The sequence below is a fragment of the Bacillus rossius genome (genome assembly GCF_032445375.1).
Source record: "Bacillus rossius redtenbacheri isolate Brsri chromosome 4 unlocalized genomic scaffold, Brsri_v3 Brsri_v3_scf4_2, whole genome shotgun sequence".
NCBI classification, from domain to species: domain Eukaryota; kingdom Metazoa; phylum Arthropoda; class Insecta; order Phasmatodea; family Bacillidae; genus Bacillus; species Bacillus rossius.
Window position 1 is genome coordinate 32,556,557 of NW_026962011.1, and position 12,744 is coordinate 32,569,300.

General features: G+C 37.9%; 1 protein-coding gene across 3 annotated transcripts in view; it reads right to left on the reverse strand.

Moving 5' to 3' along the window:
- The window catches only part of LOC134542082 (uncharacterized), a 151,503-nt gene that overhangs the window by 73,950 nt on the left and 64,809 nt on the right, over positions 1-12,744 (reverse strand). Inside the window, exon 1 of one of the 3 annotated variants that reach the window (XM_063386004.1) lies at positions 11,240-11,400. The exons of the other annotated variants lie outside the window; for them this stretch is intronic. The gene's annotated coding sequence lies outside the window, so the exon portion shown is untranslated. Of the gene's footprint in view, positions 1-11,239; positions 11,401-12,744 lie in introns of those variants that run through there. 3 annotated transcript variants of the gene reach the window in all.

Below are 12,744 nucleotides of genomic sequence, written 5' to 3' on the forward strand. Positions count from 1 at the left end.
AGCTCATCTCAATGGATTTGTCAAAAGGATAGATACCTTATAAGCATACCACCAAGTTCTTGTCAATACTTCCTCTTCACTCTTCAGAAAACACTGTTTGTGTTAAGCGGGTAAATACGTGAAAAGGTAGAAAGGAGAAGGAAGGGAAAGCTGATATAGCTGTATAGTTGATAGGGGTGAAGCTAAAAGGCGATACATCTTATACCGAATCGAGTGTATGTGTGTATGTACATGTATGGATATGTATGGATATGTATATATATATAGTCCATAAGAAAGCACTGAGTGTATATCATGGCCGCCATATTGCGAAGAGAAAACATCCGATCGTTGACTGTCAAAGGTTAGGTTTGTTTGGCACAACTTTAGCTAGCCCATGCTCCATTCAATGTATTTGCATGAACTGTAGATGGCTGTCCTACCTGAGAGGCGGACCAGCCCGAGGAATGCATGAAAATAAGGAAAAAGTGAAGCAGAAATGGACAGTTTTTAGTGGGGGGAAACGGAAAAATCTCGAGAAAGTTCACCGACCCTTGGCCACGTCCGTCGCCCGCGACGTTTTCCATACTTGCAGTTAATTATGCAAAATTATTCGCATGGTAACCAGTAGTTACGCTGTTAATGCAGTGCGATCAGGGTAAATTAGACCGAACCACTCTTCCCGAGTAGTTCAGCTTCCTGCCACAGCAGCACTGTGCCTGCCCGGAGCAACGGTGTATGCTTGAGGACCACGGGCTATAAGGACGAGGCCGACACAGCCATCGAGCGCCCCATCACCTCTACGCGCAACACACCGAACTGACATGAGGTCTTGTCAGTGATGACTGCCACTATGGGACTTGAAATCCGTGACAATACATTGCAAACCTATAAGCGGGAAAGAGATTTTTTGCCCCACGTTTACACCTAATATATCGCTGAATGTTATTGAAATTATATTTTCTTAATTTCTTAACCAAACACCACATCCAAATACCATTATTAATAATAACTATACGGCATGATGTTTGTGTAGGTTTAGCCACCTTACGATGACAGACATGCTTCGTGCTTTATCTTAAATGAGGTACCCACTGCATAACACTACCGCGTGTTATAATACTTCAGGCTATTCGTGCATTACTCTCCTACGATAAGGGAGCCTTATCTAGAAATCTATTGCGGAACAGGTTCGGTTACACGATTTTCAGTTAAAAGTAAAGATAATTTACTAATGTCACATCGGCATCGGCATCGGTATCATTTAGGACGGATTTACTCGTCACCGTCATAGTGGCTGGGCCGAGATGCGAGCCCATGTGGCGAGTCAAGTGCCTTACCACTGCGCCGTCTCGCTCGATGAGCAACACGATTGTGTAGAGCTTATACATGAGCGGACTGCCGGCATTTCTGTCTCGGTCCGAAGTCCATTTTCTGCAACACATTGGAATTGCCGCAGCGACGGAGTAGGTCAAAAGTAAGCTTTACAGAAGAAATCAAATATTTATAATTTCTCTGTGCAATTGGCAGTTTCTTCGAAAATATTAGAAGGCAAATATTTAAAACAAAACCAATAACTTATGACTGCATCTGTCTAAGACAGAGGCGCGCGCAGGGGGAATGTCCCCCCTCCCCTAAGGCGAAATTCTAAGACGTATATCATTCCCCTCAACAAATGGAAAACATTTGGAAGAAAACAAAGTGGTTTAAACTCCCCTCCCATTTTGCTCCCGGTTTAAGACAATGGCTGTGTTTGTAAATAAGCTCGCAAATGGAGATATTGAAACTGAAAGCCAACATACTGCTTTCAACCATTTTTTTTTTTATCATGTTACCTCTTTTTTCCCTTGTTTAGTATTGAAAATTTGCCTTTATTAAGGCAGAGAAAACAATATGAAAGATCTTCAAACCATAACATTCTGTCCATTGACAATATTATTACATATTTGAAAACTAAAACAGAAAAAATTGTATTACCTAAAAAGTGTTGAAATCAAGATGCAACTCAGATGAGTGGAGAGATAGCAATGTAGACAAACGAAATGGTGTGGCGTCTTTAATGTTTTTAGTCCATGGGAATGAGAAGTCACGTACCTTTATATTATTCATCGAATCTAATCTGATCACATTTAAAAATTTTACAAATAAACTCATTTGATATACGAGATAATAAGTACTTCAAAAATATTTTACTATTTATGTAATGCGTATTCTCAAATTATATCTAATTAAATGGAACATTATTTTATCTGGCCGTTTTAAATATAAGAAACCAATTTCTCCAAGTTAACTGCACAGTATTCAAATTTAGAAGAAATTTAATCACGAAAATTAGTGGCGAAAATAATTTTTTCTTATGCTTTATCTCGTGATTTACTGGCTGTGCCTTCAGATATAGTTCAGAGAAAGCCCGTGGTTCATTTGTAACAGATTCTAAAGATATTTAATGATTTACAATTTTTCTGTCGTGACGTCTAATAAATCGATGAACGCCGACTGCACGCACGAAAAAGTGTCCCGTTACGCACATTGCCCCGTTACGCTGTGTCCCGTTACGCTCATTGTACGCTTGCGCCGCATCTATCTCTCTTGAACTCGATTGGAACAACCATCCTTTTCACTTTTTCGAGGCACATTAAACTTGAAACAATCCCATTCGTTTCCCACTTTTCCTATCATCGTCCTATCCCTAACAGAATAACACAGATTGGAAGAAGTTAAATAGCGAACATGTATAACAGTTATAGTTAAAATAATCTCTTCGTTAAAGTAATAAACATATTTGAATTAATGAGTGCAAATAAAAGTAAATTTATTAATTAAATTGAAGATTTCATTTCACTCCTTTTTGTATCCATACAAAATAGTGATAATTCAATAAAAAGATTCAATTTTATTCATAAAAGTATGCAATCATTTCATCAATGTTTTGTTATGACGTTGTCACGTTAGGCTATCGTCCGTAAACCGACTTTACAGACAAACAATTTTTTTTTAAATTAATTTCTGGTCGGAAATAAAAATATGGCTTGCATTAAAGCTGAGCCGACAAGATGGTGGCAAGCACCCACGCCCAGGCAGGGACTCTCTGGACCAGTGCATTGTTATCGGGCACACACACGGTGCGCAGAGCTTCAGGAAAAATTACACGATTTGAAAACTACTCGAGATATCCGAGTGGGTTCTGATTCCGAAAATACATTTAAAGAGTTCGCTGAGGGCTGAGAAGTACTTCTGATTTCGGATTAAGTTTTTAAAACTGTATTTTTAGAAGAGTGAAAATGGCTAAAAACATGTGTTTTCAGAGTAATTTTTTTAGACGTAAAACAACCGGTACAGATTCTCGAAAGCACTTAAGCGACTTGCATTGCACATGTATCTTCATTTCTTCACCGTATAATTTAACGGCCACCGCTCAAATTTCACAGTTATCCTGTAACGACGAGAAGACTGTGCGCCAGTCCAGAGGAGACCAGTGTGTCCATATTTCGTACTAGATCTAGTACTTTTATAAGTTTTTTAGTGGTCTAGTACATTTACGCTCAGATCTAGTACTTTTTTCTTTAATATAATAATATTACAGTAACTTCAATATGTTTTATTATTAAGCGTAATTATTTTTAAAAACTATGGAATGTATGTGTGTGTGGTGTGACATTTAAGTTAGAGCATTGCAATTTCATTATAACTTCCTAAATTGTTAAAACCATAACAAATTATAATTTAGTACTTTTTTTTTTTCAAATCTAGTACTTTTTTCTCGCCTAAGTTGGTACGAAATATTTTTTCCCTTGTGGACACCCTGGAGGAGACACCGCGCTAGAAGCACCAGCGAGCGTCGCGCTTGTCACCCTGCCTCACTGGCACACATACATCCCTGCCACATCGCAGAAACGTGTCGACGAGGCGAAAGGCAGATAGTGGGGGAGCATCAGCGCCGCGTGGGTGTTACATACGCGGCGCAGATAAACTCTGACGTCACTAAGGGCCGAATTCAGAGAGCTCTTTCGACGGTTATCCACACACCGAAAGGCTTTTCCATTGAAGCGCTCGGCAGAGACGTTTTTCAGTGGTTGGTTGACTGCTGGATAAGGAGAGCCAACCACTTGAAAGCGAATGTGGTCTGAAGCTCATTCGAATGCCTGTTCAGTTGAAAATTGGCGGAGCAGTTGATGGTTTTAATATATAATTCCCACATAAAAACGTGTTCATGTATGTTTGTAATTGTTTAAAACATTTTTGTCATATGGCAGATATGTAAAATATGTTTTGGAATTAAATATGCGTTTTTAAAGAAATCGTTTCGCCCGCAAAGTGTGCATCAGACACGTGTTTTGTAGCGATGGCAGAAGATATGGATGAATTTCCAAATCATATTGACGAGGTTTTTGAATTTTTTGATGATCTTAAAAATGAAAATCCAGTTCCGCGAAGGTATTTAAGAAATTTAGCAGACCCGTTTGATTTTTGTCGGGATCAAGAGTTCGAAACACAATTTTTTTTCTCTGTAAGAAACTGCATCTGTTTTTTTTTTTTGTTTTGTTTTCGATTACGGTTTTGTGCTTTCTCACGAGATAAAAAATAATAGCTTTTTCATCTGGAGAAAACACTATAATTTTAGGCAACGTATCCATCTTAAGAAAATTTCTCAACCTCGTGTAGGGTTACCAGACGTCTGGCAAAAGGAGGACATGTCCTCCTTTTTATGTATTTTTTTGCGTCCGGCCGGATTTTCCTTAATGCTCCAAAATGTCCGGCTTTTTTATAAAGTGAGATAATTCCTGCAGTTACACTCTGGGCAAAGCGCGCGCTGTCCGCAGAGTCATCCCACTAGAAGTAGTACTACGACAGCTTGACAGGTAGCAGCACATTCAGAAGCACGTGTTTTCAATATGCTGTATATGCGTAGTTTGTTTGATTCTTTATACTGAAACTGTATAAATGCCAAAACATTGTAAAATATCGTACTCCATTGTAATTAATTCATGGCTTTTTTTATATATATATATATATATATATATATATATATATATATATATTGTCCTCCTTTTTAGTGAAATGTCCTCCTTTTGCGAGATGAATGTCATCCTTTTTTATTATCAGTGTCTGGTAACCCTAACCCAATCCAAACAAAATATTATTTTCAGTGGGAGAGCAAACAAAAGACAATCGAAATGAAATAGGGCGCTTTTCCACACACACTCCAAGTACTTGATCTAAGAAAATTTTTGTGCCATGTTGCCAGATCTTCACTGAAAGTGGATGGGAACAAGATTTCAGCTGTCAGTCATTCGAAAGGCGTTTTTGAAGTATGAGAGGTGGAGAGTCTGCCCGATGAATGAGAGTTGGATGCGCTTTCGAAGGTCAACTCTGAATTCGGGCCTATGCCTGCGAACCACCAGCACTTGCGCCTCCACAGCAGATCAGGATCAAGCTCAAGTCATAACTCTCCGAACAACCAAAAACACGCTCTCCCGAACTTTAAGGGTGGATGCCCCGTCCTAGGTCATTATTATATTTTTACATCCCACACGTTTAAACTCGCCGACTTTTTGGGGTGGCTGCACTTTCACTTTTATATATAATATTTATTGAATAATTATCTGGCAGAGTTGAGTTTTCAATGTTTTTGTGCAGTGTATAAGGAGAATGACATGGAATATGAAACTGAAATTTTTTAGGATTAAAGTCAATTCGACTGGCAGCTATGTGATATAATTAAATTTATTTCCGAATAAAAATTATTTAATTTAGCCTGGCCTTTTAAAAATCATCGGAATTTCCATGATTTCAAAAGGCTTATAAAAAAAAACTAAAGGAATTTTAAACCATACAACGGATTAACAACAAGAATCGCATTTAAACACACACATACACCCCTTATTACATATTCCATTTGGTTATCTTTATCTATATTGCACAGAAATGTTAAAAAATCAACTTCGCCAGTTAATTACGCAAAACGTATGCAATATATATACACATATATTCATTTTGTTGTATTTCTGCCACTTGAAAAGTCTAGCAAGCTTAACAGTGTTAAAAATAAAAATAAAATGAAGACCTGGAACGGAACAAACTCTCAAGAGTATGTGTGTGTTAGCGAGGTGAGATGATGGATGGGTTCGCGCTCCTTCGTGCTGTCTAGCGCGGTGTCGCCACTGTGAGATCTGTAGCATTATACCTGTATTTCAGAGACGTGAAAGATTAACGTGTAAATTCAAGAAAGACCTCGAGTGCCATCAAGGACATGTACTGGATGTATTCTAAAAACACGCTTCTAAAAATACAGTTTAAAAATCGAAATCTGGAAATAGAACATAGCATCCGCCCTCAGCGTAAAGACACAAGCCACAGGGATAAATTGAGTAGTTATCACACGGGGTGGTTTTCTCTGAAGCTCGGCCCATCGTAGGGGTGGGTGTACAAATAGCATTCCTCGCGGGCGCTGCGGCGGATTTAAGTGCAGGATGGGGAGTTTATAAATGGAATTAACATAAGCTGACTTATAAAACTATCTCCACATACTAGCACGGATTATTTGCGTCTTTAAGATGCTACGAGCTGACCGAGAGGTCAGAGCACTCGCCTCTCGCCCAGGCGATGCGGGTTGTATTCCCGGCGGGGTCAAACCCAGTTTTTATCGCAAAACATAACACCATGGAACACATTTTTAGAGTAAAGCTTTCTTTTTTAAAAAGTTATACTCTTTATAGGCGCGTTATGAAAAAAAAGAGAGACAATTATTTTTACAATGCGCGCGCACCATGCTACAAAAATTGACGCGAGGAAACAAGGCTGCATACAAATAAAAATTACGTATGTGTTTTCAAATAATAGCTATACTTTGGTGAGTGATATTTAATACTAGTCAATATAATTAAAACACTTATTTGTTGTGAATAACAGTGATATAAATTGTGTTTATAAATTTTTTCAAATGTATTTATTAAAGTGAGGTTGTGTTCCAGTATGTGTAATTTATTTGCATTTGAATCTAAATATATACAACTCAAAGGTGGACTGACTGACTGACTGACTGACTGACTGACTGACATAGTGATCTATCAACGCACAGCCCAAACCACTGGACGGATCGGAATGAAATTTGGCATGCAGGTAGATGTTATGACGTAGGCATCCGCTAAGAAAGGATTTTGATTAATTCTACCCCCAAGGGGATAAAATACCACTCACTGACTCACTCATCACGGGATCTCTAAAACTATACACCCGATTGACTTGAAATTTAGCATAGTTACTCATTTTGTGATGTAGACGCTCACTAAGAACGGATTCTGCGGAAATCCGATCCCAAGGGGAGTTTCGGGGGCGTAATTTATATCAAAATTTCCAGTTTTTGGTAGTAAATCACCATGGCAACGGCTGTTGCTTTGTTGATGCTTCATTCGTCTCTATGGCAATGACTATTTCATTGTTAGTGCAGTCCTCATCACCGTTGAAATTTTGGCGGGTACTTTAAATATCAAAAAAGGCCCCCTTTTTTCAAGTATATATATATATTTTACAGACTTGAAACTTCACAGTAATGTACCTTATGTTACGCAGGATGACATTTTCCGAAAATTAGATCCCATGGGTGGTTAAAACCAGGCAACAGTGGGTACTCTGTCTGCATGAGAATAGGATTTTGCATTGTTCATGCCTTCTGCGTCTCCATGGCAACGGGCATCGCGCGGCAGTGGCGTACCCACAAGGAGGGGCATGTATAATGAGCGGCGCAAGAGTGATCTGCCTGTAGACTGCCGTAGCGAAGTACGGGTACATCAGTTGTACGTTGAGTGCACGAGTCGGGAAACCATCGGTGCTATTCATTTTCTCTCCGGTACATTATACAGCATTATAATAAATTTTCACTGAATTTTTTTTATTTACCATTACTGTAAATGGGAGATGTGGCTTAATTTTTTTCCATTAGTATAGCCGTGCGAAGCCGGGTCGGGCAGCTAGTTATTTCATAGTTATTTAATAAATAATGAAAATATATTTATAGCTTTTCATTATTTATTTGAATTCATCTCTTTTTTTTACCAATGTAGATAGTTAATTTTATGTATGTTTATATTAGTATGGAATAATATTTTTTTATTTAAATGAATTTATACTTCACTAACCAACTGTATTTATAATATCACTCCAGACCTTTTATTATATTATTTCCATCAATTATTTGCACGTAAAATTAATGTTAAGTTTTTATTTTGCCAAATAAGTTTAACTTTGAACGCGTGTGTATAAGTACGCGCACCCATATTTATCAATGTTTCCCTCTGCCATTTTTAAATCTGCAGATATGGGACGTCAGAAATTACTAAGCAGTAATTTGGCGAATCCTGGTTGTAACCTAGAACTTTGAGCTTATTACAAGTGTTTAGTGGTAATGTAATTTGTTTAAATGCGTTGGTGTGTGTACGAAAATTAATTCAATAAAAATACTGACATATTATGGCTATGTGTAGAAGCAAGCTTATTTTATAAGTGGATCAATTAATCCTACCACACTTTGTTGGCAATGTTAACATTTTTATATACATATTATTTACATATTCAAAACAACTCTAGGAATGGATTGTGTGTAGAGGTTTATTAGGCAAATTGGAAGGCATGTTATCAAAAACAGAACAAATAAAATTTGGCCGGTTTGTTTGCGTTGACGTGTACACATTGGCACATTGGGTCATCTAATGGTAACGTAACGTGACAGTTGGTTTTCTCGGGGTACTCCCGTTTCTCCTAAAGATTGCATTCCACCGCTGCTCCATCTCACATAGCCTCGTCCTTCATCGTCTCTGGTGACCCCTATGTCGACTAAACTTCGAACTGTAATTCATTCACTCAAAGCGAAGTCGGCTAGACATGAAGTGTTTCCGTAATGTAACCATGACTTCCCACATCAGTGAGTAAATTTTCTTTTAAAATATGTATTATTATTGTAGCGGTAGCGTTCGGTGGCGAATGTGGTAGTCAGCGAACTACTCGACTATTCCGGAGCAGTAGCGACCCTGGACTTCGCGGGGCCCTGGACTATTTACATTTTTGGAGAACCAAAACCAGAAAATTTGAAAAAATTACTCTTTCAATCATTTTCAGCCTAACCTGGAACTTGAATTTCGACAGCGATTTTGCTAGGATATTTTGATACTTTTATGATAAATTATCCTCGGGTCAGTTGAACAAATGCTTAAGTACAAATATCCAGTATAATCACACCACTATACTTGGCAATAAAATCTTTGGAAGTTGTTTCCAACACGAAATCATGAACTGAAAAGGGTATTATTGACCAGCACGTAAGTTGCAATATAATCGAAATTTAATTTCCCTTTTCCCAACAATTCCCATATGTTTTAACAGAACACTAGAGAAACGAAAATAAACTTTTTAAAAAAGGGGGTTGTCTGTAATGTCGGTAAACGGACGATAATTTTACGTGATAACGTCATAAGAAAACATTGATGAAAAATTTCATACTTTTTTCATTTTCAAATATTAATTATTTACAGTTTTTGAAAATTTAATTTAAATAATTTGTTTAAATATAAACACGAACAATGAGTTAAAAAGACCCGCCTTAACCTGTTTGATATTACAGAAGATTTTCTCGCACGGTAGTTGGCCGGTTCTTGCACGCTCGGATCAGACGGAACGTGACAATTTTTCGTGCGTGCAGCCGGCGTCCATCGATTTATAAGACGTTATCACGTCAAAACCGAAAAGCACGGGCTTGCGTGGAGGAGACCATGTCCGGGACCCTTGATCACTGGGACCAGTCGTGATTAGTTCCGCCACAGGACGCGGGAAGGTCGACAGCCTCTAGAATAGAATATTTACTTGTTTACTTCCGCCTCTCGCGACCACGGAGACCGGACTCTTGCAGATCATTCACCACTTGTGTCGACGGTCCAGTTGGTGACAGATCACCGCGCGGAAGCCGCCGGATACGGCCCGTGACACCCGTCGTCGGCTAAGATGTGCTTCCCGAGCAAGCAAACACACACACGCGCCATCCCGCAAATAACATCTATACTTGTTGATGATCCAATGTGTGCGCGATGTCATAACGCAAACAAGCCGGGCAACTTGTGTTTGCTCTGTCCTTGATAACATATGCCTTCTGATTCGCCTTTTAAACCTCTACAAGCACCACATTCATGGAGCTCCTTTGAATATTTTCCCAATGAAAAATGTAAACAGTGTGAACAAATTTTGCTAGGATTAATTCCCTCTACAAAGTGCTATGGTATATGTCAAGTTTTTTTAGTGACTGAGTATTCATAAACACACACAAACTTATCAAAACAAATTACAAACCTACCTAACACTTATAAAAACCTTTATGTTTTATGTTACAATCACAATATGCCAAATTTCTACTCAAAAATTCCTGACGTCCCATATCGGCAGATTTAAAAAATTGCAGAGAGAAACATTTTAAAAAAAAATACCGAGCAAGATTCCCTCAAATAAAAAAAATTTATATTTTTTTTCCACGACTTCCATGTCACAAGACTTTTAAAAAAAATACATTGGAGCCTTTCTTAGTTTCTGAACACTAGTCTGGCTGACCTGCTTATGTAACGACTTCCTGGCATTGTTTAGTCGGAAACAATCATGACTCCGAAAGAGGTACTTACTAAGCTTATTTTTACCCTGGAGGATGATGTTTTTGTAAATGTCCACACGTAAATAGTATAGCAAACAGATTTTTCGTAAGACTACCATCTAATAATAGTTATTTTTAAAATTGTATTATTTTATTAGGTACTGATCATAAGCCACTATTTCTACTTACAAGTTAAAAATATTAACACCAATAAACCATTCTAGGAGCGCGCAAGGACACAACTCGCAATTATCGCAAGTCGCATTTTAAATTGTAAAAGTTTAAGAAAAAATCTTCTTTTAAAAGTTTATATTACTATAGTTAACTAGATTTGAAATTACCCGGACAGCTTCTACATATAAAAAATTATGAAAACACCAAACTAAAAATTACAATTTTCTACGGCATCATTAAACTTTTTTAAACCCTTCATTTCAAATGAACAATGTGTAAATGGGAGTCAAAATGCATGTTTAGTATTTAAACAAATGAGAGTGCGAATTGTATTCATTGTTTTTTTTTTCTTCTTGCATGGGTTATGTACAGTAAGTAGTCTTGGCCTTGGCAGGCACTTAAGTGATTCCAGTCATAACCTGTCGGTTTAGTCAGGGAAGGACGTAGTTGAAAACCTCGTACCTCGTACGCTGTTGTCGCGTTAAGAAGTGGTGAGAGCGGGCGACGGTTCGCGAAGCATGCGTCGACGGCAGTCACGATGCACCATGAACACAGGAAGAAGCAGCAGACGGCCCAAACGGACACGCGCGCGGATCGCGGCGCAGTAAGCAACTAGCAGTCACCCGGCGGCGCCGCTGCTATCGGCGCGGCCACGTCGTGCCCCTCCCCTCTTCCCCGACCAAACAAGTTCTCCGAATACCCCCTCTCCCACGGCAGCGCTCCTCCCCTACCGGGGGGAGGGGAAGCGGCCGGACACGTGACCGCCGGCTGATGACGCGCTGCTCGCCGGGTGAACCCGAGGCAGCTCCGAGCACCTTATTATTTACACACGGCGGCGTCGGTGAAGCCGGCTGACACCCGCCAGGAGCTACGAGGCTCTTATCTGAAGTTGGTCCCTCTGCTGAAGCTCAGTTCCAGACATTGTAAACACACGAGTTCTCTCAGTAATTGTTCTTTACGCATCCCACTAAATATTTTCCTATGGCTTCTGTACATACCTGAAAAAAACTACCCCAGTTAGGCTTCAAAATTTCCTTTCAATATTCAAAAAAAAAATATTCCTATTCTTACTTAACTCCCGTGCTCATGTTTAGCAGTGTGTGTGTGTGAATTATTATTAGAACAAGTATTAGTAAATTTAGGATAGATTATGTCTTTAGTTAGTTTCTCATAATATTATATCACCAAACACGTTTTACTACAGTTAAAATAATAGTACTATGTATGCTTTTTAAATTTTTTCTTTATGAAACTGGTCTGAAATGTCACTTTATCTGTTTTTTATTTTTTTATTATTATGTCGGCTACATTAAATCACTTATATCATACATGTTTGAATTTTTACTGTTTTCTTATACTTTCTAGTGGTTTGTTTGTTAAGTTTGTATTACATTTTTTGTTTACATTATTTTTGCTATTGCTTTTATTTAGGTTATTTTAGTTTAGTTATGTACGTTTTGTTTTATTGTCAATTTCGTGTACTTTGTAAAACATTAACATGGTTAAGTGGAAGACAAACCTAAACTTTGTCTCACAAAATAACCCCGTATTATTTAAGAGTATACACTGTCTTCGAGTGAAAATTATTTTTCCCAGACAACTTAAATATAGTTTATTTAATTTATAAATATTTAATAGTAATAAAACTATTTAGTTTTGTGTGTCAAAATTATCACCTTTGTTGTGGACTATATGAAGCAATTTGAAATTATGATATGCATTTTTTTTTTGTGATATATATTCACATTTATGGTCACGTGTAGACTCTTGTGTTATTTTTTGCAAGATAACTTGAAAATTCGAATTAAATTCGTTTCAAAAACCGACAATGGGTCGGAAAAGATGTGGGCGCAAGTTATAAACAAAAACATACCCGAAACTAGGGACTATTTGAGAAAAATACCATGTAAGGAAAAATAAACCAACATGGCCATATAAATAGATAAATATTTTTAGCATATATAGGT